The 27,602-nt window shown below is 42.4% G+C and overlaps 1 protein-coding gene across 5 annotated transcripts in view; it reads right to left on the bottom strand.

Moving 5' to 3' along the window:
- Positions 1-27,602, bottom strand: part of HTR2C (5-hydroxytryptamine receptor 2C) — a 220,992-nt gene that overhangs the window by 70,772 nt on the left and 122,618 nt on the right. For 4 of the 5 annotated variants that reach the window (XM_064713220.1, XM_064713218.1, XM_064713222.1 and 1 more), the window contains exon 2: positions 5,466-5,837. The gene's annotated coding sequence lies outside the window, so the exon portion shown is untranslated. Of the gene's footprint in view, positions 1-5,465; positions 5,838-13,685; positions 13,870-27,602 lie in introns of those variants that run through there. The other variant, XM_064713219.1, reaches the window with a different exon arrangement.

Genomic DNA, 27,602 nt, shown 5'->3' with positions numbered 1-27,602 from the left:
CCTGCTGCCACGCAGAACGGCAAGGTGTGAATTCAGTGTATCTTAAACCCAGCCAGAGGTTAGACAGGGACAATAATGCTCCCAGCCTCTCCAGGCTGCTCCAAGTACCAGTTATAAAATCAGTGTATTTAAGAATAGACTGCAGCAGTCATCTCCCTAAGCACCTAAGTCCTGTGTGTGGTCACACATCCTCTTTAACCCAGCAGCTTTTATTCCATACCTGGTCTGAGCAGCACCAGCTCTGCTGGAACCCCAGGGCTCTGTGGTGTTTAACTGAGGGAGAGAGCACACTGCCTAATGGACAGAAATAACTCTCAGGAGCAGAAGCTTTTTGTTTTTTGGCTGACATTAATCCATTGCTGCTCTCAGGGAAGAATCCCCCACAAGTTTTCAGAGCACTGAGTCATTCCCATCCCTGGAATGGATCTGGTGAGGGTCCTGCAGGGTGGGCACAGGGAGGGGAGGGAGCCCTGCTTGCTGACAGCTCTTATGCAATGCAGATCACCCATCTTCCTGCAGCCATTGTGGGTGTCAGGAGAAGCCAAGAATAAAATAAACCAGGAAAAGCCTCTGGAAAGGTCTGCTGAGCAGTGAGCTGAAAGGAATATCTCTCAAGGTACAGCGAGCACACCCTGTCTTCAGCTCAAAACACAGCCTCAGGTGACCTCTGATATGTGATAATCACACACTGCACTCAAAATTACTGATTGACCTGCCCAGGATGTGTAAAAATCAGCACAAAAAATAGACATTAGGAAAAAATACTTACATTCCTGTCCATATGGGATAGATTCGATGTCCTAAGCTAAAGAAAACAGCTAGGTGCCCCCTCCCGCTCATTAAAGGGAGTTGTGAAGCAAATTGCAGCATTTAAGATCCTGCTTACCCACAAGCCAGATAAATTCGAATTTCTTCTTCTCTTTTTTTCTTTTTAACAGCTTGTCTCAAGCTACAACAACGTGCATCTCCAGCAGAGAAAGCAGGTCAGCACTGCTGCCATCCAGAAGGAGAGATGGTCAATTAAAAGAAAGAAGCCAATTAAGAGGCAATTGGGCACTCCTAGTTAGGAAGACACTAGGGAGAAAAGGAAGGAGATAAGGAACATGACTGTCTGAGAACATCCATTGTCCCCAGCAGAGCCTGGGGCAAACCTGGGGCTGTGGATGAAATTCATTCATGTCCTTGCCTGCAAACTGAGGAAGCATGCTATGATCAGACAACAGAAATTCAAAATAAAATCAAAATCCAAGCAACAGCACTGTGTTTTTGTCAGCTTTAAGCTTCTGGTTTTCCTTGTTAACAAGATCAAGAAATTTCTTTGCCAGAGAAAGCTCTAATTCTGTAAACTTACAAAAGTTTGTGAAAGACAGGATTACTGATTAACTCCTGATTAATGCTGCAGCTTTAGGGCAGTGCACCAGCTAAATTAATACTTAAACTGTACATGCAGGATTGGAAGCCAACTGTTAACACTCCTGAGTCTCCTGCAAAGCAAGCTTGCTCTCAACGTCTTCAGCATAAGCATAATAGTCTGGGTTTGGTCCCATGCACTCTAAACACAGTGAAATTGTGGCCATAAAAACCCCTGAGAACAAGGTGAGAAGGAAGCCCAAGCAATAAAAGGTCAGGTCCCATGAAAAGCTGGCCTTCACTTTGCTGCAACTGAATTTTTGCAAAAAAGAAAAAGTTGTAATCCCTTTCAAAAGAAAATGTAAGATGTAACCTAACCCACATCCACTGCCAAATCAAAGGTCAATAATGTGAAATGTACCTTTCTATATTTTCCAAAAAACCTGAATATACTGGATCTGTTGAAGTGTCTAGTATCAGCTAGAACCAAGAACAGCAGAAGGTAAATTTGGATGAAAAGTCTCTTCTGGAATGTACCAGATCAGGCTTCTTGCAATATCATAAAATATATGGAGAAGAAGCTTTTAATTCAATCATCATTAAAGAGTTTCAATTAATTCCAGAGGGGAAACAAAAAAAAACAAGCACATCTCTGTTCAGCATAAAAAGCAACAGTCTTTGTAATGGAGCAGAAGGACTCACACTTTTCTCTCTTTTTCAGAAATAAAGCTCTGTAAACACTGGGCCTCCTATCAGTCTGTACCTTCATGAATGCCTTGGTGCAATACCAGCAAAGCCACTGCCCTGCACTGCTCAGACAAGCACACAGCCTGCTTGGACCTGGCCTCAGAGCAAATCTGGAACAGGACATGGCCCCTCTCACCATGGGCATGTTTGGAATTTGAAGAAATTACCTTTTTATTTTAAATTACAAAAACGATCATCCTAAATCTGCATTCGAACCCACAAACGGTACCTAATGGAATAACATGCTGATTAAGTCATCAAACAAAGCACTCTGGTGCTGGGAGCAGCAAGGCACCAGCTGCTTCTGAGAGCAACTGTGTGTGTCAAGGGCAAGAAGTGACAAGTTTTCAGTTCACATCCAGCTACCTGTCCTTTTCTGCACAAGAGGACAGAGGCACAGCTCACTTGGTCAGAGCCTGGGTTTGACCCCTGTGCACCCATTCACTCAGTGATCCCTGGGGTCCCTTCCAACTCAGAATATTCTGTGTTTCAAATGTGGAATCAGCAGGAATGTCCCTACCCAAAGTGCACAGAAGGAAAGGAACCTCTGCCTTTCAATTAATTATTTAAATCACTGGATGCAACCCTTATGTTCACAATCTGCAGCTACGCCGAGAAACATAAGCAGTCCAAAACCTCTAAGGACCTTAATCATTACAGAATATGCAGGGGGAACTTGTTGACAACTGCAGCAGTCATTGAAATCTGCTGGCACTTTTGGGAACAAATGGCTCTGTATAAAATCCAGCTGGAGCTGGCTTCTCCTGCTCCTGGTCCAGAGACAGCAGGGCCAGCAGGACATCCCCACCAGGTGCTCAGCAGGGCAGGCAGTGAGTCCTGGACACCATCACATGGAGCACACGGGTGTTTTCTCTCCTGAGAAAAGCACAAAGCCATTCCTCTGCAGCTGTCACTGAGAAATGCTTCCCCCAGACACTGCTTGTGTTGTTCTTCACAGTGTTTTCACTGCTGGACAGCAACCATGGGTTTTTGTGGAAATAGTTTCCCTCTCCAGAAGTACAATTCTTCACTGTTAAAATCCACGAGTTTGGTGATGTTAAAGCTTTCTGTCTCCCCACCAGGAAGTTATTTTATTGTTAATTTTTGGTCAAAGCCCAACAAATCATTCCCACCCATCAGAGGAGGATGTGCTGCAGCAGTCTGAGACTTCACAAGGCTCTAATCACCAGTGAGACATCCCTGGAGCCTTGACCTTGTCTGCAGACCTTGTCTTTCTGCTCAAGTGCTGCTCAAAACATCCTTCAAATAGCTACTGATTTTATAGTATGTAAACTTCAATACATTTCTCTCAATTTTAAGGGACAAGGATAGTACAAGAAAAATCAAGAAGATGAAAGACAAGACCATGCAAAGGAGATAAACAATTCTGCTATATTTTTTTTAGGTTAAATGTACAGAGTGTTTATGAAGCTAGTGAAAATCTTCTAGATGAGCCCTTAGGGCACATCAATTTCGAATTATTTTCTTTCTGCTCTCTCCTCACTAACATTGCTCAAAAAACAGTGCTGAAAATAGTTGCCAGCAATGTAATTGAGCCTGTGAGAGGCACCATAAAGGCTTCTGTGCCTCAAGGCACATCACTTCTGCTCCTCCTTTTATTTTTCCATGTATTTAATTGAACTTGGCAGTAACCTTTACCACATGAAACCAAGATGGCAAAACAGTGGATTTGATCTGTGTGCTGAGTCTGGACTGCCTTGCTGTGAGCTGCTGGGGGAAGTGGTGCCTGGAGATGCCTGGGTTTGAAATGGAGACATATAATAACCTGTCCCCCTGCTCCCACTTGGTGGGAAATTTAGCCCCACATCTTTTCCATGTAGCAGCCAACAGCAAAAAAGCCAGGATAGCAAACCTCTGCAGGAATTTTCCCTAAATGACATGTAACTGTTGATAGGGAGCAGTGAATATCTCACTAGCACAGACAGAGGAACCTGATCCTTTACCCTAATCCTTAAGATTTCAAAATTTTGCAAACCATGGGCAATCCAAATAAAAGCAAAACTATAAACTATACATCCAAAACCTTGCATTAACCTTATATCTACAGACCAGTCTCCCCTTCACTTTATTTTATGCTGTGTTTCACCCCAAAATTTATGCTTGCCAGAAAGATTTTTCAAAATGGAATCAGTATTTTTTGTGTTTGGCTGAACTCCAGCACTGCAGGACATCCTTCCTGACTGGAAGGTACAGAAACAACTCTGCTAAATGTGCTCAGGACCACAAGCATCTTCTCATTTGCACAGAGAATAAGGAAAACCTCTAAGATAAGGGCCTGAAGTCTGAGATTAGATTAAAGTTCTAAGACTCACCACATATATTTAATTAGCAGAACACAGTGTACAGCCTAAGAGAGTTCTAACCTTGTGTGTTTGGGTGAGAATGCCCTGAACTGGCACAGCTGGAGAGCAGGGTAGGACACCAGAGACCCCTGGAGCCTGGGCTGGGCATTGTGTGGGCTGGCAGGCAGGGGCTGCAGGCAAACACCCCCAAACTGCCCCTTCTCCCCCTTTGTACAGGAGAGCAGAGATCGGGGTCCTGAGGGAGGATGGACAGGGCTGGGAGGGCAGCAGCGTCTTCCTCACCTCCCAGTGCCTCCACTGTATTGCAGCAGCTCAATGTCCAGCCCTGCAGCACCAATCTCAAATTAAAAACCATTTCTAATGCACAGGATCATAGAAGTTGGTGCAAAACCAACTCAGTCCTGAAGTTGTAGAGGAGAAGAAATTCTTGCAATAATGGAAGGACATAATCAGTATTATTGTCATAAAATGTCTCTAGTTACTGCACTGGCAATTTTTCCAAATGGGTTAGCTTAGAGACTGGCCTCTTGCACTGATTACTAAATTATTTTCTTTACAAAGGTCTAAGTGGCTCTGCTTTCCAGATGAATAGCCTGAAGCCACTTGGTTCAGAGCTTCAGTCCCCTGAGATTCATCTTGGACAGTAAAGAAATGAGACAGATGAGCACTAAACTACCCTGTGTACAAATGCAGCAGTGGCTTGGCTGATGAGAACACTTGGTGTAAAGTACCACTGAATTTAAAACAAAGACAGAGGTGAACTGAGCCGAGTTGAAAGTTAGAATTAGTCAGAAGCAGTATTTGGTAACAAAGCATTTCTAACCAAATAAACCTTCCTGAAGAGAATTTTGGCTTCACCACATCTCACTTCATCTGGGAGAGCTGCCCTGCCAGGAAAATTAGGAGCAGTTTGCTGGAGCTGGCACATTCCCAGCCCAGCCCTGCCAGAATTCTGGCGTGCCCTGTTCCCAAGGAGCAGCAGTTTCCTCACCTGGACACACAGTTACACATTGCCCCAGCCCTTGCTGAGTAAGCAGCACTTACTTTTTTCTGGAAGGAGAGCACCTGTGCTCAGGGAGGGGAGCCCTCTGCAGCCTCTTGCACATCTGGTGGGTGGAGGAGCAGCTGGCAGGGGCAGGAGCAGCAGAGGCCGTGGGTGAGCAGGGCGAGGATCCCACGGAGACACGGAGCCCCAGCTCTCCTCCGCGTGGAGCAGATGTGGCAGCACAGCAGGAACGGGGGATTCAGCCCCTCGGAGCTGCTCCAGAGCAGGTTGGGTGATGAGCTGGGCAGGTTGGTGGCTCAGGGCTGCCCTAGCAGGAACTCAGAGGGCTCTTCCCAAAGCACTCAGAGCCTGGGGTGGCACTGGGCTGAGCTGCTCACCAGGGAGGAGACTCACACGTGCCAGGGAGATCTCTGGGGAGAGAGATGGAGAGAGAGAGGTGAATGGAAAACAATGTTTATCCTTGAAGTTTAAATCTGTGGCTTTTCTAGAGTATGTTTGAAACATCCCAATTAAATCAGTCCATTAGACAAAATCCCAATAATTGGACAGCTTGGTCAGCTGTGGCTTACTCAGAATTTGTTCTGGTTTTAGTATTTTATCATTAAACATAGTTCTGAGTGATTCAAACCTCACAACACCAAGGAGAAATTGCCCATAATTAACATATCCAAGTGTAAGCAGCTTTCATCACACAAACACAACAAGAGCTCACACCCCTCTCCCCCACTCTGCTTCACTTGTTTATTTAATCTAGTTTATCACTGAATTTCTTCTCTGGGTTCCACTGAAGCAAGCTTGCACTGGTTTGAAGGGTTCCTCTGCAAACACAGCAAACCAGCTCCATACAGGAAGGTTTAATCTGTCACCAGAGCTTTTCAGCAATCAGATCCATAAGCATTAGCTTTGTTAATTAAAGTAGCACATCTGAAAAATTAGCAGAAGGGAATACTCTGGCATATTTCTGTGCAACAGGGAGAATTTATATCTTCAGCAGTCACTAGTGGACTGAAAAAAGCCAGTAGAGCATGCCACATGATGCTGCAGCACCCCTGGGCTAGAAAGACAAGTAATATGAGTCATTTAAAAACCAGAAACATTCAAAAGATCATTAAAAAGCTACTAAACCTCACAAAATCAAATAAATACATTAATCAATTAAAACCTCTATGAAGCATCCTAATTGAATTTTGCTGTAGTGGTGTCACATGGCTTTGGAAACTGCCCTTCAGTAATCCAATCAAAAACTGGCATGTTCCCATCCCTGCTTACTCTCCCTGATTAGTCAAATATCAGAAGGAAATAAAAAACAAGGTGGAGGGATTCAGGAAAAAAAAAATACTAGTATTTCAATTTTGTCATGTTTTTCTTACTTATGAATCTTAAACTCATTTATCCAAGACAGTGGATGGCATCCTTCTGTAAGAGTGAGTTGTGTCCATGAACCACTACAGGTATCATGGAACACAGAATCAGAGGCAAGGGGAATCATTCAGCACAGGAGCCCAGGCCACTGTCACAGACATCTTTTCATAAAGATCCTTTCTTTAGGATTTTTCCCCTTCTGAGAAGCTGTGAGGCCTCAGCAACAAAATGAAAAGAATGGTTGCCTGCTGCTGAGGAATGCAACAGGTGCATCTGAGATTGGTCTCCTGTGGATGTTTGGATTTACTGACCACTAACAGCAGAGCTGCTCTTGCTCTCTGCTGGGACACAGACCTTTGTTATTCATTCTTATTCTATTCTTAGCTTAGCTAGCCTTCTAAGAACTTTCCCTTCTATTTCTTTTTAGTATAGTTATAATGTAGTATATATATAATAAAATAATAAATCAAGCCTTCTGAACATGAAGTCAACATCCTTGTCTCTCTCTCATCCTGAAACCCTTGTGACCACTGTCACACCTGACACTCTGAACTGAACAGATCTTGCTCCAAAACATCCCTACTGCACAGGCCAAGAAAACAAAATGGCAAAACTGCCCCCACGCACCCCACAGCTCACACAGAGCCCAGAGCTGGAGCAGCTCCAGGGAAGCCTCCATGCAGAGGCTGGGCAGGAACCCAAAAAAGTCAAAATCTCTTCCCAGGGCTAAATGAGAGGGGGAAGGAGCAGCAAAAGCAGCAGCACAGGGAAGGCCAGGAGCAGATTTGTGTTAGCTGCAGCAGTGTCTGCCCCAAACCAGCCCCAAAGCAGGGTCAGCAGGGGAGCAAGAGCTTGGGGAGGGCAATGACATCTGTAAGCAAGGAAAATGGGAAAATTACTGATGTAACTGATGCCAGCTAACCCACAGACCTACTGTAATACCAATATACCAAATATCAGCCCATCAGTGCTCTCCAAAGGGAAGGAAGCCAGGCAGGAGGCACAGAAGATGTGCACAGTGTGTTTGTGTATAAGGGGGTCCTGTGATGGACCATCCAATGCAGGTTCCTCCCTCTGCATCACTGTCTGCTTTCAAGTACCACAAAATGTCTGTCTTTAAAAAGTCCTTTTTGCAACAAAAGTGGCTCTGAGCTGGTAACTCTGCTTTGCCAGGCCACCCAATATGATGTAATTTATCCTGCACACAAGTGACAAACCCCAGTGCAGACTCTGCTGTGCTACAGTCCCAAGGCCCTCCCTCATGCTGGTGGCCCTGCAGCAGCGCCAGCTGCTGAGATGAGCCCAAGAGCAGAGCACAGAGTGCAGCAGCTGCTCTGAGCCTTGCAGGAGTGAGAAACCCCAGCCCTACACAGTGCACAGGGCCTCCTCCTTGATCTTTTGTAAAACAACCTCTCAGGAAAGCAATTTCCAAAGTGACTGCTGTTGCTGGTGACACACAGCTAGGTGAAAGAGAGGATTTACAGTGATTAGATTAGATCAGATTTATGGACTAACAGGACAGGCCATGTGTGAAGCAGGGAATGAAATGTAACGAGGCCAAGAAAAATTAAACACATGCTCTATTCCAGCCTAAACAGCAGAGTACAATTAGACAGGAAACAGAATCTGAAACAATTCACACAATGCTTCATAGCAGTATAAAGACAAAGCAGAAAAGGTCTTGCAGCTCTTCAGGCTTCACAACACAGAGAACAAACCAAGGGAAGAGTGTTGAAGCATCTGTATGGAATGCACAAAGAGCCTGTCAGTCTCAGGAGCACTTTCTGCCACACTGAAAAATGTGAGACACTGCCAAACAGCCTTCCAGAAGGTTCAAACTCAGTCCTCAAAGATTTCATACATATTGTGTTATTTAGGCAACATGAGCATTTCTGCAAAATTAAACCTACAAGTTACATTAAATCACCCTAAAGCTTGCAGGACCTGGAGGCCGTTAGGCATGTGACAGATAAATGCAATAGAGAAGCTGTTTCTCAAAATGAAAAGGGAATAAAACTGGCCTAGAGGAGAACAGGAAAGAAAAGCCAAGAGTTTGAACTGGTCCTTGAAAAAGCTTTGGTGGTCTGGCAGTGGGGCTGAGCCAAAGTGCAGAAAATGCTGTGCCAAAGGATGTTCTGGGTTAGCAAATACTGCTGGGGGAACATCCAAATGCAAATAACCTTTTTACAGATAGGGATACCCTTAACACTGTGAAAATGTTCTTTGTGCAAAGTTTTTATTTCTACTCTGAAAACATTTACATACATGCTTAACTTTATATGTGTTGACTAGTGAAATCAACTGGGATGACCATGGGCTTCAATTTAACATGTTTAGCATCATAAAATGCAAGGGGATTAGCAGGTTGGTGTGTTTTTATCTTTTTATTGGTTCACTGAATATTTTTTGCAGTTGTACTTGGTGCAACAGGAAGAACTGCAATTCCTAGAAAGCTAAGAGAAAATACAAGACTTTAAAACATGATCAGAATTTAAAATACTATCAGATGCAACAAAATTTTTCTTTACTGGAGAGCCAGTAAATAAAAGAGGGCCTCATTTTTAAAGGCCCTCTGTAAATACGTTATTAAAGTATTTCCTTAATCACAGCAACTTCTTAGCTCTATTCCTGACCAGCTTCTTTATTTGGCTCAGAAGTAAAATTATCATTCAGATATTAACAGTTTTGCTGTTCAAAGTCTAATCTATTTTGAACACTTAAACAAAGTCAATAAATATTTAAATTAAATATAATCTGCACTTGCTTAGTGATTTTAATTAAGAATTAAGTTGCTGTTCACTTGAAAAGTGTAAGTTTAAAGCCAATGCAATAGGAGAATAATGCTAGAGCATTTAAGACTCTCTACCATTATAAATATATTTTTCAGTATATTGCAAGCTGAGTTTAGCACTGTAGTCGATGCTGCTACACAATTACTCAGACTTATCTTTCAAAAAAAATTACAAAAAACTTGAATACTTAACTAAATTTTGAACTTCTTTGACTGAGGCACAGAAGAGTGTTTTACTCAATTTTTACCCCCATTTCTATTTCTATTTTGAGTTCAGTTCCTTCAGGATTCCCTCCCTGAGCCCTCTGGGTATGACAAAGGAGTCTCATGGAGATTTTTATGGCTTTAGGAAGAAAAGTCACCTGTGCTGGCTTCACACCATTCTTCTCAAACAAGAATGTTACAATCCTGTTTAAGACAATAACTTGTTCCTTGCACGAGGGTTAGTCAGCTGCAAAGTTTTTCTCTTGTAGCCCAGAAACAAGTAAAAATATTTCTTCTATTTGTTCTAGACTCTGGAAGTATGCCTGCATGGACTGTAGTTGCATTTTTAACACAACATGGACACTGTATTGGGTGAATTTTTCTTTGGTTTAAGGGAAAGAGTCTGATATGGCAGGACAGGCTGTGTCTGCCCTTTACCCCAGAACTGAGAACCAACAAATAGAACCCTAAAAACCAAAAAACAACCAACCAACCAAATCAAAAAACCCACCATAAAAACCAAACAAAAAAAATCCCAAAACATAAACGAAATAAGAAAATAAATATTTAAATCCAGTTTTTGTAATTCTGAATATTACTAACTAAAGCAAAAGAAAATTATTTTGCAGAGTATGGCTTTCAGTTTTCCTTTGAGCAGCTTTGTGGCATGTAAAAAATAATAAGAAGATAGCTCTGCACCTCTGGAGGCCTGATTTAAAAAAATCTCTAATTCACAACCAACAGCCACTTTCTGATCTAGAAATAAACAGCCCAGCACAAAACCCCAACTCAGCACCCCACAGCAGAGCACCACACACACACAATCACAAGAGGGCAGAGGATTAACTCTCTTTCTGATCTTTTGGTGAGAAAGAGCAGTTTTGACACAAAACTGCATTTTCTCCAGTGGACACCAAAGAACTCAGCACTGTCCAAGAGAGGATTTTCAAAACTGCCATCCATCTGACTTTAATCTGCTCTACCAATTCAGCTGGTGACATCCAAAGCCCCAAGGCATGAGCACACTGCTCCTTCCCTGCTAAAGAGCCAGCACAGACAATATAGGATGTTTAAGTATTTTAGAACACTCTTAGGAAAGAAAATTAAGCAGAGCCAGGAAAAGCCAGCAATAATATTTTCCACCACAGCAGAATTTTCATTCCATGGATGTTTGGCACTGGGTGCACAGAAGCAAGCTCTCAGCCAGCAAAGGTGGGTACAGCAAACACATTAAACCCACAGCAATTCCTCATGGCTGCAGCTTTGCCCTCTGCCATTCTCCCTTTTCCTGTAGTCCTTTACACAGAGAATGAGACAAATGCCAGCACCACCCTTCACTCTGTCCCTCAGACACCTCTCTTCTGGCTTAATTCCCAATTAGCATTCCTGTTTTATACCCAGTATATCACTCATAATAATTTTAGTGCAGTCAAACAGTTCCTCCCCAAATGAGAGGAAGGTTAATGACACTTCCTGTGGCTGTCACTGTATGCTTTGCATAAGAGAGGGAGAGGATTTTAAATAACAGGAGAAGCCTCTCCTGGAATGTCCCTTCTTCATCACTGACCTTCAGCTGCTCTGCCCACGTCTGACAAACCAGGAGGGGCTTTTATTTCTGTCCTGGCACTCTTGTACCCTTGTCACAGACATCTTTTATGAACAATCCTTTCCTTAGGATTTTTCCTCCTGAGAATCTGAGAAGCCTCAGGAACAAAATGTAAACAATGATTATCTGCTGCTGTGGAATGCAACAGGTGCATCTGTGATTGGTCTCATATGATTGTTTCTAATTAACGGCCAATCACAATCAGCTGGCTTGGACTCTCTGTCCGAGACAGAAGCTTTTGTTGTCATTCTTTCTTTTTCTACCCTTAGCCAGCCTTCTGATGAAATCCTTTCTTCTGTTCTTTTAGTATAGTTTTAATATAATATATATCATAAAATAATAAATCAGCCTTCTGAAACATGGAGTCAGATCCTCATCTCTTCCCTCATCCTCAGACCCCTGTGAACACGGCCACATACCCTGAGCAAGCAGAGAAGGGACCCAAGTGTCCTAAGGTCAGATCCTTGTTTGAAACAGAGCAAAACCTGCCTTGAAAACGGAGCCCAAGCACCCTGGGAGTGTCTCATTCCCTGCTGGAGCAGGCACAGCTCAGATCCCCACACAGCCCTGGGCTCCTGCTGCTCTGGGGCCAGGAAAGCTGACAGCAGTGCCAGGTCCCTGCTGCACCCCCAAACAATGCATGGGGAGCCCAACTCATGTACTCAAACACAGAAAACATTGGAGGGAACACAGTGCACACAGGAGGGACGATCTGAATAGGAGTTTGACTTAGGAGCCACTGACTGCAGCCAAAATATTTCCATTTAAGTAACTGTTGTTAATCCTATTGTATTATTCCTGTTACTTGTTAATCTTTCCCCAAAGAAAAAAAATTATTCTGATTGCCTGTCAAAAGTTGTCACTGGTTGTGGCATTACAGTAACTTCAAATATTTTATGCTAATAGCACACCATGTCAGCAACTATACTTTTTCTTATTTTTTACATTTCTTGTTGTTTAGATAATTAAATTTTTAGCTCCAACTTATGTCAAGCTGCTTTTGAATCAAAGTTGGAATTCAATTCACAATGCAGAAAAAAGTATTTTAATAGGTGCAGTGGCTACAAAAGAAACCACTGAGTTTACATTTTAAAAAGAGCACATGAAGAAAATTATCTACATAATTAGTGACTTGAGGCAATTGTGGCTAATCCTATTATGATCAAAAGATTAGAAAAGGCCTCACCTCATCTTTACCTAAGAAAGGATTGATGATAGCTGCTGTTTTCATGAACTACAGTGGTTTGCAATTAAGTACATTATTTGTGTGTTTAGCCAGAGAATTCCCTGGGTTGTAGCTTTCTTTACATGGTAATAGGAAACATCTTAGGCTTAAATATTTGGTTTATCTGAACTTGAAATACTGTAATGGATTTAAATCTTAATATAGAAATTATGCAATGCCACTTTAATTCTGAAGGGGTATATTTCAAACATTTTTATACAAGGTTTAAGTTAAAAAGACAAAACCAACCTAAACAAAACCACCAACAAGCCCCCCCCTCTCCCCCAAGACTTCACATTCCCAGAGATGGAACTGATTTGAAGGATGCCATCAACAAGGAAGGTCAGCTTCAAAACTTAATTCTCATCAGAAGCAAAGCAGATGGGACAGGAAATGTAGCCCAGCACCCCCACATAAGCAGTTCACAGGAGCAAAGGGGTCTTATCCAAAATAGGAGACAGTGCCTGGGCTGAGCAGGATGTCAGCATCATCTCAGCTCATCACAAGCTCCAAACACCCACCCCTTCAGTCTCTGCTTCTCACTGGATCCCACTGGCCCCACTGAGTGGGAAATGTCTCTGTGTGCTGTTTGCGATGGAGAATTCATCATGTCACTTTTACATCACAGACAGAAGCCCTGCCGGTCCCAGGAGAGCCCAGATGCTCAGCAGGATCCATCCCCACACCAGGCTGTCTTTTACCTCAGCACAGCACAGGGCTGAGCTCCCCCAACACCCCCTGGCACAGGGCTGAGCTGCTGAACACCCAACACCCCCTGGCACAGGGCTGAGCTCCCCAAACACCCCCTGGCACAGGGTTGAGCTCCCCAAACTCCCACTGGGCTCCCCCTGTGTCCAGCCCAGCCCCTGCCCCAAATCTGGGCTGGGACTTCATTCCCAGTACCACAGCCATGGGGCAGGCAGCTGCAGCTCTGCAAAGCCTGGCTCAAGCTCTGGCTTTACTTCAAACAGGAATCAATTCAGGGAAGCCCTCAAAGATCCCTTTTGCCTTTAGGAACACTTAGAGCACAAATCACCGCATTTTGTCTTGGTGCCAGGCTTTGTACTCACTCTGTGTCACCATGAAGGGCTGCCAAAAGGGAAGGAGGAGGAACTGGGATCCATTAGGCAGACTTTACTTTTTCATGATCTTCCCAGAAGTGGCTGCCTGGGCTGCTCTGGTGCATCTGTGCAGTTCTCATCTCACTGAAAGCTCAGCTGCAGCCCTGGGGTATCTGCAGCCTTTCATCCTGGGTGACAGCAGCAAAAAGAGAGCTGGTCCTGCAGAAAGGATGAGTTGTGTGTCACCTCTCTGTCCCCGTGGGATGACACACCCTGCCCAAGCTGCAGACATCCCATGAGCTGCTGGCTCTGAATGTGTGGCAAATGGAGGAAGCGGCATTTCTATCAGCAGGAAACATTTGGGTCCAAGTTAGGACAACTGTTCAGGAATGACCAAGTGTGCTTACCCAAGGGGTCATAGCAAGTGAATTTTGTCACCTAAAATTTAATGGACCATTCCTACCAAAAGGAAGCAATGGTCTGCCCCTTCAGGGGGCACTCACCAAAATAATCTGCTTAGTGCTCACAAGGAGGGGAAGAAACACACACCAGGGCCTCTGTTACAGCCACTGCCTTCACAAAATGCCTATTTAATGATTACACTTTGCACTGTCAGCTTTGAGACCACCCTACCCAGGATGGGAAAAGTGCAGCTTATTTAAATTAGTTATTTATCTTTCAAAAAAGGCTCAGGGAAGGAGAACACTGAGCAACACCAATTAATAATATCTGAGTCACTGGGCTGGCTTGATTTTAGACATTAACGGGTTCTCTGTGGATTTTCCCATTTATTAGTATTTTAAATTTTTTTAGATTAGAACATTATTTTTATAACTGCAGTTGGGAAATAAATATTTTAAGAGAGTTTTTTCCTTTTAATGCAGGGTTACAAAGTGATTTACCGGGAAAATTATGAAGTCTTAATATCTGAGTTTCCTCTGGCACATACTGTTCCTGCAAGGTCAGTACCACTGAATAGTATTTAAAACTCATGGAAATACATGTCTGGTGGAGCAGCCAAAATGCTGCAGTCCCTAATGACCTGTGCCACAGGAATAAGAATCAAGCAGCTGCAACTGCCAGCAAAGTTTTGGTCACCAATATGGGAACTAGAAACCCTTCTAAACTGATTACAGCCAAGATCTGCAGGGACAGCACAAAGGGCACCTCTTTCCCTGACAGGAATCATTAACTTTTATATGATGTGTTTTCTATTTTTTAAGATCACCCAAACACTTTTGCATTAACTGCATTAACTGCATTAATGCATTAACTGCATTAATGCAAGTAAGGGATAAATGTAATTTAAAAAAAAATATCACAGGGCTCATTTACATTTCCCAATCACCTTCTAATGAATAATTTCACATGCAGACAGTGTCCACTCAAAGGCAGGGTTTGAACAGCCACAACCCAGCACTTTAGAAAGTGATCACAGCAGTCCCTACGCCTGCATTCAGCCAAAAATATCACATTTATTTAAAGGTTTGCATCATTTCAGAAGGCTGCACAATGTCTCCCAGATAAGCAGTACTGCAGAGGAAACAAAGGCAGGGAAAGGGCAGGCACAGGGGACAAGGACTGACTCCACAGGACATCCATCATGGCATAACAAGCTCTGCATTCTTGGCAGCTTTATCGCTGCAAAAAAGGAATTAAGAGCAGCCTGAAGAGCCACAGCACACGGGAGCTGCCTAAAGCTCCAACTCCACACCTGGATTTACTGATGTTGTAAATGTCCACGTCACGAGTCCCACAAAACTCACACCCTGTCATCAAACAGCCAAGTGAAAATTTAAATTTTTGTAATATTGGGGGCAGGAGGAGGGGATTATTCCCCAATAACTGAAAATAGTGTGATGCTAAATAAATAAAACTTACAGAAGTAGTCAAAAGAATCATGAAATCACTCAATGTAAAGGTGCTGAGTCAAGTTTTTTTGAGTGTGTGCCAAGACAGCATTGCTCAGAAAACAGATGAACTCTTTACAAAAGATCTATCATAACTCTTCTGAAAATAATTTTTATTTCAATTTACTTGACAAACTTCCCAGTAGGGACAGTTGGGAATCACACATCGAATGCCATGCTGTGCAGCTCTATACCTAATGCTGATCCAAATCCCTAATGGACATCAATTATTATATAAGATGAATTAAACATGAAGATTATTTATTTCCATAGCACATTTTAAGTATGTACTTGTATGTGATGAAAATTTTATTGTTTGTGCTTGGGAAATAAAAGGGGCAGGATGCCTAGTGTTAAAACGAATTTTCTAATTGAACTTTAATGAGCCTTGTCAAATCTCTTGATGCAGCTTTCTCACTTCTGAGGATCACTTGGTCCTTATCTAAAGAGTGAGCCTGCATTAGCTTTTAAAGGCAGCAGGGCTGTGCATGTGGAGCCTTAGCTTTAACCTCAGGCAAAATATTTTTCTTTTAAAAATTAGCCAAACAGAATTAGCTAATGGAATTATTTTACATTACTTTAGATAATTTATGTAATTTATTTACATGATTTCATTTATGAGGGAAAACACTAAGGAAAAAGATTTAATTAAAAAAAAAACAAACCAAAAAAAAACAACCAGCCAAAACTCTGCTAGTTGTTGGCAGATTAAAAGCAACAGCAAAATCTACATTTCAGAAGTTTTCCCCAAATTTCCCCTTGAAAACAAGAAAATTTTTCTGTCTTTTCAAAAAGAGATCCCAATTTGACCACTTTGCTATGACCAAGGTCACTGCCAATGCCTGAGTACCAACAATACATTTGTGCTGCTCACACTGCCAGGAAACTGTTACCCAAGTTTGTAAATTTTTTTTATGCAAACATTACTATAGCAAAGAAACTTGTGTGATTCAAGTAGAAAACAGTTCCAGAGAAAGTGAATTCCAGCAGACAGAGTGGCTGTGCTCCTCTGGATCCCTCTGGGCTGCAGCAGGTCCCAAAGCACCACAGAGGGGCCCCAAAATATACCAGATTTTCAACAATAAAACACACATGAGTTCCTAATCTCACACACCTCTTGGAAACATTTTCTTTCTCTTCATGTCAACCTTCTCCTCTTATACACAGCTTTTCAAGGAGGATTTTATAGCCACTGCATCTGGTACTGGAGATGTGAAATGCCAGATCCAGCTACAGCAGGGTAATGAGTTATTCCTGTCAGTCCACATCACAGACTCAGGAGCTCAGATTGCTGTCACTGTCAGTACTGCTGAAATTCATGAACATGGTTTATGAGTAACCCTTAGTTCAATTTAATTACCTTACACCAAACCAACTAGCAAAAACCATGGCTTCAATCCAGAAAACAGAGTATTATCCATCAAAGTGTAAGAGCTCTCCTAATGTGAGGCTGGGCAACCACTTACTCTCATGCCTTTGTGGTATCAAAGGCTTCTGTCATTCAAAAGATATTTTCAATTATGATGTATTCCTATTCTTTTTAAAAAAAGGCACCCCAAAGAAATAGAAAATCCTCATTTAATTACATCCCTACCCTTACAAGCCAACTGCTGCTTTGTAAGACTAAAAATTTCCTAGAAGTTAAATAGGAATATCATTCCAAAGGAAAAATAATGTCAAGGATAAAACTTTGTTCCTGAAGAAAACTAGAACTTCACTTGGTATTTTAAAGACTTCATTAACAAAACCCTCTGTGGGTATCTACAAATGTTAAATTAAGATCAAGACCTTAAACAGTTTGTCAAACAGATGAGCACATCAAAGCATTTCAAAAAGGAAGAACCTAAGACTTGAAAAGCTGTCAAGAGAGCAGAAGTGAGAAGAAATAAAGGCTAATGAAGTAACTGCAATGCCTGAAGAAATGTCTGGAATAGGTTTTCCTCTACATTATCATTTTAGAGCACTAAAAATGAGGCTGAATTCATTTTATGAGCCTGAATTCACTTCATCACATTCAATATTTTATTACATAGAGATGCATCTTTCTATAAAGACCCATTCCCCCCTTTCTTAATCTCTTTATAACTGAAAGATCTCTTTGCTGTTATTTCGATGTTATTTGTCACGTTGGGAAATAGAGGAGAAAATATTGCATCCATTCCTGCACAGCTGCTGGAAGGTGCCACAGCCCTGGTGCAATCCCTGGGCCAGAGATGGGGGAAAAATAGTCCATTTACTGTGGGTAATTAAATGCAATTTATGTAAATAAATCTCTACAAAGATCCAGAACAAATAAATCAAACTTTTCTTTGTCTATACCCTAAGGCTCAAGGAAACCCACAGCACCCTCATGGTGCAGCATCTTCAGGCTTGAGACTTTAATTTGGGGGAAAAAAGCACCTGGTCTGGTGTTCAGCATGATACAACTCTGTATGTGCACCTCTCATCCCCAGAAAAGGCAGGTGTATGAAAAAGTCCATTTATTGGCTGTCTGCTGTTGATAGTAAAGGATTTTTTGTTAGAAGGAAGCCAAGTTAACAACTGATGCCAACTCTAAAACTGCAGAACTGTGTAGTCATCTTTGTATCTCCTCTATGAGCTCATAAATAAATGGGTATAAGCTGTTAAAGTATCTGTCTTAACTTTTCAAATAATATTTTTTGTACACATCATGATTTTTAAAGAAAGTCCATTTTTATCTTGTGTAACACACACTAGGCTTGCAGTCTGCCTGCTAATTATTTCAGAGCCACAAGGTTTGCATCCCACACGGAAAGAGCTAGATCTTCTGTGAGAGTTGGAATTAATCCTTCTGACTTGGAAAAAATCTATTCTCAATCCTGCCTCTTTGTATTCATTGCAGTGTTGTCCCCCAACACAACCTGAATTTTAAGTGTACTTGCTGTGACACTCCTGGAAGATGATGTTTCAGTTGCCTGTTTTATTGAGTGTAAAACTTCCCAAAATGTGAAGGGGTTTGATGCATGATTGTTTGAAAGCCCTACTTGTAGGATAAATCTTAGCCAACAAAGCAATGCATTTCATTGAGCACACTCTGTCATATTCAGAGCTTCTGGAAAAATCCCTTTGCCCAGGATTTTTCTTCTGGGAAGAGAAAAAGGAAAACAATAATTATCTGATTTGCTTCTCCTGTGTTTTGCTGCTTTGGAATATGTTTGGAGTTTGTTTACCCGCAGGTGGTTGTTTCATTGGTTTCATGTGAATTGTTTTGACTCTTTGGCAATCATTGCCAAGCTGTGTCAGGACTCTGGAAGGAGTCACGAGTTTTCATTATTATCTTTTAAACCTTCTGTAAATATCCTTTCTGTATTCTTTAGTATAGTTTAGTATAGTATAGCATAGTATAGTATTCTTTAATATAATATAGTATCATAAAATAATAAATTAGCCTTCTGAGGACATGGAGTCAGGTTCTTCATTCCTCCCTGCCACAGGGCACCCCACAAATACAATACACACTCCAGCTGGGAACTGCTGGAGATGCACCTGGGAGTGCTCATTGGTACAGCAGGGGATGGCCATGGGCAGACCACGAAAGGACCACGAAAGGACAATGAAAGGACAATGGATCCTGCCAGCAAAGGAGCCTGCAAACCCCCAGAGCCAGGCAGGAAACCTCCTGGAGCCCAGGGAGCCCTGGCCACGTTTCCTGCTGGGCAGGATCAGGGTCACCACCACAGATTCCTTGCTGGAATTGCCAGCCTGTGGCCCCAGCAAGGAAAGTCCTTGCACCCCAAAAGATAAATTTTCACGGGCCAAATCCACTTCTTCAAGTTCTGGAGCCTCACCCTCATGAGGATCAGAGAATGTGGTGCTCCCTTTTTATAATTAAATGTTGTGCAGGACGAAGACAATTCCTTTGCCACCAATGGGAATTCATCATCAGAGAGTCCTGCACAGTCACCTCCCCACTGCCATCTCCCTACAAGGTTTCACAGAGACACCCACACCTGTTTGCAGGGGCATATTGATAGATAAAACACCCCTGACATCATCTTCCTTGCAGAGGAGCACGGGCAGGGCTCCCAATTACCTCAGAGTGTATTTTTTATCTTAATGCTTAGCAAAGCATAAAGCAAACACACACTATCAGAAGCACAGACCAGTGTTGATGCCTCTTGGAAATTATGTGATAAGCTGCCTGCAAGCTCATTATAACCCAGCTTTCAAAATATATTAGAAATTTTCAAAGCCAGAAAGATGAATAATCAAGGAAATTTTAAAATGTCATTTACTGAGGGAATAGCATTATGAAATAATCTTTGCTGCTGCTACAAACTGACTTCAGCCGAAGAATTTATTAACCACTGATAAATGTCAATCACAGTTTTCCTCCCCAAACAAAGAAAATATTTTTGTGTTCACCCTATGCCCCTTAGCTGGCTCACTAATGTTCTACTTAAAGCTAGGAATAAAAAGGATAATGGGATTCAAAATACAGTATTGTTTCTAAAGCTTAATAAAAGGAAAGTCACCGAGTGCAAACCTGAGTAATTACTTGTACTCACAAGAAAATTACCCAGGCAGTTCCCCAGTTTAAAGCACTCAGAGGAATAAAAAGTTATGCTAGGGCTTGTTTATATAATTGAGCTGGTTTTGAGTGCATGACTAAATAAATAACTTCTTCAAATAAGAAAACAGGACCCATCTGTATGCATGCAGCTACCACTCATTGCTTTCACCTGTATTTACTGTATTTTTTACAGTAATAGTTACTGTAAAGTATTTCAATTTTTATTTTAAAATTATATCTTTCCCTAGATGTACCAGAAAGCTTTTCAGTTACTAGTTGGCAGAGTTTCATTGAGGTTAACAATATCAAAGAAATCTCTCTTACAGTACCCTGAGGAAAAAAACTTCTTAGTAAGAAGCCCCAGATAGCAGTAAGACAATTATTTGTTTAAAATTACACCATACTGCCATAGGTGAGAAATAGCAGGTGAGTAAAACTGCTTGAGAAAAGACACAGGAATGTCACCAATTGCCTTTCTCTGAAGCGGGAATTATGTCAATAGATATATTGAATATTGCCTTTGGGGACAGGCTCTGTGACAGGGTAATGGCTGTGATCCCTTGTGTGTTCTGGACTGATTGTCCCCACCCCAGGGAGGGACAAGGCCAACAGAGCACGGATCTGAGATGGATCCTGGTTGGTGATGGATCCAGATTTGGATGGTGTCCTGGCTCTGGGTCACAGTGCCTGTGGCATTTCACCAGCTTCCAGGTATTCCTCCATGACTGACAGATTTAAATCAGACAGGTTTATTTGCAAACAACCAGCTGCACATGGGGCCATTCTGGAGCCAGCATCATCTGCAGGGGCTCAGCATTCCCTTAAACACACAAAACTTCTGATAATGACATTTCTCCCAGCTGCCAGGCACTGCCAGGGCCACAGCTGGGAGTATTTGGTATTTCTTCACAAGCAGGGCCATCTCCTGCTGCACAGCTCTGGAGCCTGGTCTCATGGGAGAAAACTCTCATTTTTCTCTTTCAGCCTTTCCACTTTACTCCTTTGTCATTTTTCTCTTTTCCCAGCCTCACCCAGCAAGATGAATCAGACACCCTCCTAGATGCATCCTACAATGCCACAAAGGCACCCCAAAATGTTTGAGCTCAGTGTTTGCCTGTCTCATGAAAACCTCAGCTATCCCAGAGCCATAAACCAGCTCTGGCCCCAAAATCCTCTTGGATGCTACCACAGGGCTCATGATAATGCCCTGTGACCTCTGAGGGAATCCCATCCATCCTCCTTGGTCTGAGGGTTGGTTCAAACTGCAGCCATGCCAGAATCACCGAGCAGTTTGGGCTCAAAGAGCCCCAAAAACTGTTTATAGCACAAACAGCCACTGCAGAGAAGCTGAGCAATAGCACCCACATATTTATAGTTGAAGGAAGAAATAGATCTTTTATGCAAACCAGAGCCAGGAGGGCTCTGCAGAACATGTCAAGCTCCACTGATGGAGATGGGTCGGGCACAGATGAAGTAACTGATAAAGCAAATAGCTGCAAAATGGATGTGAAGGTCCCATACACCCACACATGAAATACCACCCTGCAAATGAAGCTGTTTATTATCTCCCAGAATGCTCAAGGAAGTCAAAATGCAGGGAAGTGTGATTTATTTTAAACCACAATAACCAAAAGAGCTCTCACAGAAGGGAAAATATCAGTGGTTTTAAGCATATCTACTCCAGTATTTGTGCTGTTTTCAGGACCCCCTGTGTGCACAGTGAAAAATTTAATAATTTCCAAAGTCACTTTGCATGGCACTACATGTAAACCAGGGCAGTTCATATGCCTTAATAAAACCTGCTCTTTAGTGCTGGGCATTACCTTTTGTCTCTGCTGTGAATTTGGTAGGCTGGCACATGAATGTCCCCCTTGCTCTCAGATTTTGTTGTATTCCTACCTCCTTACTGCTATTTGTCCCACTACTACAGTTTAACTCACCAGCACGCTGCCAACTGCACACCTACACTCAACAACTCCAAAACAAAGGGATTCTGAGTTACAGGTGAGGAGGGAAAATGTCCTTCTGCAATCAGAGTCTCTCTCTGAAGTCTCTGCAAGTTATTCTGTTGATTTCTGTGGCACCAAAGCAAACAGCCAGAGATCAGAGATCTCACTGGTGCTGAGATCTTTCTGTTCTTGGAGAGATGACAGCAGTCATTGCTGTTCTCTATTTATTCATACTCTTCAAAATTAAGGGCTGTGTTTTAACACAGGTACGTTGTCAGTAGGAAGTCTGTGTTATGAATGAATTAATATTTACATTTTCTCAGGCCTGGTATGTAGAAATCAGTCATTAGCTATTCCTCCTCAGTGCATTTATCATATTCTGAATTCACACTGGTTGATAGTACCCTAACGTCTACACAAACAGGCAGGTTTTTAATTTCTACTGGTGTAACATAAGGCATGTTTAATTTCTATTGGTGTAATATCAAAATGTTTTGCTCCACCTGTTTCAGGGCTGGGTTCCAGTGCACTGGTGTGGTGAGACCAAGAGCATTTCATGTGAGCAGTGCTGTGCTCCCAGAGCATCCTGCTCATCCTGCCCTGCCCTGGAGAGCACAGGCTCCTACAGCTCCTGCACTGAGGTCTGAAGCTGTTCTTGTCAGTAATGCTGCTTTAAGAGCATCAAACAAGCACATTATCCTGGACCCAAACCCAGTGATTTTTCAGCTGTCCACCCAGCCTATCCAATGTTCAATGCATCTGAGGCTCAGGAAGGAGGGCATCAGCTGTGGATTCACATGAGAGAAGGGCAAGGGTGTTTCAATGCCTCATCAGCACTGCCCAGGGAGAAGATCAGCTTCCATTTCCTACTGTACAGGCTCTTCCTCCTCATTCACAAGACCTTTGGGATACAAAACAGATCCAAAACAGACCTACGAGCTTCAGTCTTGTAAAACTTCTGAATAATCCTTCCAAGGGTTCTCCTGCAAAGGGATCTGAACCAGCCCACATGAACATATCTGCATTCTCAAAATCCTCTGCAAGAAATGGAAATTTACTTCAGAGTCACAAAGAAGGAAACAACAGCACAGAAAAAAATTGAATATTCAGCTCAGTGTTGCACTATGGCAGCCTCAGAGAAAGGGAGACAAACCAGAGCACAGGGACAAACTGCAAAGGAGATGCAGCTTCAGCTGAACCATGGTGCCATACAACATAACAAACACAGGGTCTGCAAGTATTGAAATTGCCACAGTGATCCACCTAACTGAAAATCTTCCACCAGTCCAACTGTTAGAGGTTCACTAACCCCCATCAATTGGTGCCACATTACCAGGTGACTCTTGATTATCAGGTCTACAAGAATTTATGTTGTAGGGTATTGCAAGAAATATTATAAGGTCAGATCTGCAATGCTTCCATAAAGCAAAAAGCCCACAGAAATTTTATTTAATAACACTTGCTAGGACACACAGTTCCAGAAACTTATAACTCTTTGGACAAAATGCAGTGCAAGTTAAAAAGGGAATATTCTCCAAGCCCTTTAAAATCTTTACAAACTAATGATGCAGCCTTATGAGGGTAATATTAAAGATGTTTTTCTGTTAGGAAAATATCCCAAATTCTTGTTTTTAAATGTTTGTTTATAAAAATACATGTCTACTCTAAGGAAAGTATTAAAAATAAATTTTGTTTTGATGATCAGAAAAAGAGGACAAAAGAAGGCCCAGGTTTTCCTCTTACTTGAGCTTGTGAATGGCCTTTTTGGTGTCCAAATGTGTCATCTAAAACCTGTTCTTCTCCTTCACATCTACCAGTCCTTGAGTGCCAGCTTCACTCTTCAGGTGAAAAATCTTGATTTAAGAATTATCTTTTGCCTGGAAGGAAAATTAAATAGGCCAGTGCCAGGACTAGAAAGGGGAAATAGAAGTTTTTCTCTCTGGGCTATAAGTCTATAAGCTATTACTAGTCTTGGTTTTGTCCCCATGGCAGGGAAGCCCTCAGTGTATCATCTTCCAGCCATGCAATCCAAGGAACACTTTGTGTCCTACACAGCCTTGGCCAGGTCAGCAGCTCAGTTCACCAGGTGCACACCCCTCAGGCAGTAAAATGACTCTTATTGGACAGATTCTCATATTAATATGCTACTTAATAATCAAATCCCACCCACATTGTTTTGATGTTTCTGTAAAATCACTTTCTGTGACTTCCACAATTGGGGAAAGGACAATTCTTTAATTAGACAATATAAAAATGAAAGCATGAAGGATGAGATCATCTAGGCTTGGTCATAATCCAAAATCCCACTGACTGGGCCTTGAGAGAGCTCAGCTGGTCATGCCCTGCTTGCAGCAGAGATCTCCAGGGCTCGTCTCTGGTCTGAGCTGCTCCATCAGTGTTTATGGCTCCAAGAGCTTGGACTTGACTGATTCTGGGTTTAAATCCAACTACGCTCTAAACTTGCTTGGGATAGCTTCCCACTCCAGGTAGCAGAGCAGAACTTTCCTATAATCCACACAGAGAGCTTTCCTCCCCTCAGTGCAAAGGCAGCTCCTGTGCCAGCCCACCCAGTCTGACTGCACTGCCTGCTTCCTCACAAGCTGCAAAGTTAAGATGACCACCTATCCCAAATTTATGAATCATCAGAGCCCTGAGTGAGAAATGCCTGGCAGCTGCAATTTCCCACCAACTCCCTCACCAGACAAAAAACCAAAAAAAATAAAATAAAATTACGTCACTTCAATTTTTATTTTTTCCAAAGTTGTAAAGGAAGGAGATGACAAAACATCATTGACACAGAACAACAACAAAAAATTCCTCCTCCAGAGCTAAAGCAACTAGCTCATATCCCTCCCTCTCTGTGGGTAAGTGAAAACTGCTGGTACTGAGGTAAACAGGATTTCTTTGTGCAGGTGCCAGTGCTCTCAGCTCAAGGCTGGAACAGGCTTAGCAGGGCATCCTCCTCCCCTGGGGCTGGCACTGCAGTGCCCTGGTCCAGCACACAACAGCCTGCCTGCCCTCCTGCACATATATTTACATACTGCTGCCTGATTACCACAATCCATCCTGCAAATCACCTGCTCCTGCTGCAGCCTCCCAAAGACAACAGGTAGAACTTATGTATCACATACAAAATATCAAATGTATGATCATCTCATTAGATTCTTCATTGATAATTTGGCAGGAGTGTGACACAGAACTGGATGATGATCTGGTGAAGCTGACAAGTGAAGGCTCTGTGTGGCAGCACCTCCCTTTCCCAGCCTTGGCTCACAGATTCCTCCTGGGAACCCTTCCCAAATGCACTGAAGCCACAGCAGCCCAACATCCTGCAGCCCCCCAGGGCTGAGCATTGGCACTGTGTCAATGCCTGAGTTTGGCCTGCAGGGAAGTGAAAAATAGCTAAAGTTACATTTAAAAAACAGCAACCAGAGGCTAAGGGCTCATATAGCATTACCACAGCTCAGGTGATCTGTAAAACTAATCATGAACCTGAAACCTTATCTATTTACATTGCAGTGATGATACTCATCTGTCCAAAATCCCCTGGAATCAATGCAAACTCTCTCTGCATTCAGTGCCTCATGTTTCCTGCTACAGCCACATTATTTACTTTGATTAATGATCACTTTGTGTACTATTAGCTGAGCAAGCAAAGAGTGATGCTGAGCATCTGAAATAAGACCAGGGAGATATTAAAGCCCTATAGCACAATCAAATGGCCTTGCAGCTCCCTGCCCTCTCCTTTCCAGATCCTTTTTAACCAGCTATGAACTACAGGATTTATTTCCTAAGAACTATCCAAAAAGGTCCCATCTTACTACTGAAATAAAAATATTTAGAGCTCTACTGGGTTGTTATGAATAGCCTTCTCCAGCTTTTCAATTTCTTTCAGACTAGAAAGCTAGCAGCACTGGAGCAGTTAGCCAAAATGAACATTTAGTTTATTGAACAGAGTAGTATAGATAAATTGTCATCCATTGTTTGGAGAGTCTCACAAGAATATGGGGGACTAAGTGTTCCCATGGTACCAAGAAGAAATAGCCTAAAAAAAAAAACAAGGTAGGAAATTCTAGCACTACCTACCTATATTTAGTTTAATTCACAGGTATAATGGTTTGGTCTGATGATCATGAAACCTTCATGGTCAATGCCCCATGGTCCTTGCAATGACATGGTGAGAGTCTTAAACTCTTGGTGAAAATTTTCAGTGATCTTGTTGTCCCCTTTCAGTTTATTTAAAGACCATATACAGTGGTTATTCCCTTCTTCTTCCCCAATACAAAAACTACCAGGAAGCATGCTTCTGTAGAAGAGTTTTTGTCATAAAGTTTGTTAGCAAAAAAAAAAAGTGTTCAATAATATGTGTCCCCAAAATCAGCAGATCAGATAAATGCAGTGGATATTTATGAAACATGCCAGAGAGATTAGCTTTTATTTCAGGCTTTTCTTTCTGGAGGAAAATACAATCATGCCATGAAAGCTTTGTCTTTAGTCAGAACCAGGAGTGGACTTGCAGCTGTCCTTGGTCACAGTCTGGGCTTTTTCCATCCCTGCACACACTGGATGACTTGGCCCAGTGAAGTTTTCTGATGGCTCAGAGCTTTAGGCAAATCCCCCAATGACTTCTTACTGAAGCATTTACAGATTAGAGAGGTTAGCTGCCCTTCTGCTACCAAGGGAAGGAGAGGCCTGGTAGGGTTCACGCTTTTTCAACCTCTATCAAGAAAAGCTGCCAAAATCACGCTGCAGATCTCAGCAGCTTCCTGGCTCCTGCTGCTGGCAGCATATGAACTGCTGAGAAAAAAAACAACAAACAAAACAAAGCAAACAACCCAAACACGTGAACAATACTATTTTCAGAAGTTTCAGCAGTTCTGTGAAACACAGAGACTTGGCTGAGTGTGCCTCAGGATCTGATCTGACTTCTCTCATTCAGCACAGGGAGTTTCACAGAGATTTCCAGCAGATCTCTCTGCTCCCCTTCCCTGAGCACTCAGAGCTCTGCAGACACAGGGACAGAGCAGAGAGAGCCAAGAACTGCCCGAGCCCAATGCAGAACCCACCTGCATTGCATGCACCACTGCCTGCTGCCACCATGCAGACACAAGGTGTTCACAGCCATTCTCCACTCTCAATAATTTGCTGCAGATTCAGGAGCCTGACAGGTCAGGGTCACAAGCAAGTGCTTTCCAAAGCCACCTCTGAGAGGAAAACACAGAGCTGCAGCTTTAATTTATAGCTTTGAATCAATTCTAAAAGTCTCTATAAAAAAGTCCAACAATTTCGTATTTGAGGATGGATCTCAGCTTTTAAGGTATCAGGACGATTTGAAGGACTACCAAAATGCCTACAGACACGTACTTTGTTCAGAACTGCTAAACCTGGCTCATAGTTTGGACAAAAATAACTCTATTTTAAAAACTGCCAGAATATATGGATCAGAAATCTTTCAGTTTTTAGAAACCTAGCATTTTGTTAAGGTGAAGAACTCTCAATGTTCTATTTTAAGTTTCAAGAAAAGCAAGCTCTG

The sequence above is a fragment of the Zonotrichia leucophrys genome, chromosome 4A (assembly GCF_028769735.1).
Source record: "Zonotrichia leucophrys gambelii isolate GWCS_2022_RI chromosome 4A, RI_Zleu_2.0, whole genome shotgun sequence".
NCBI lineage: Eukaryota > Metazoa > Chordata > Aves > Passeriformes > Passerellidae > Zonotrichia > Zonotrichia leucophrys.
The sequence above is the reverse complement of the archived record's forward strand: the minus strand, read 5'-3'. Positions and strand labels throughout refer to the sequence as shown.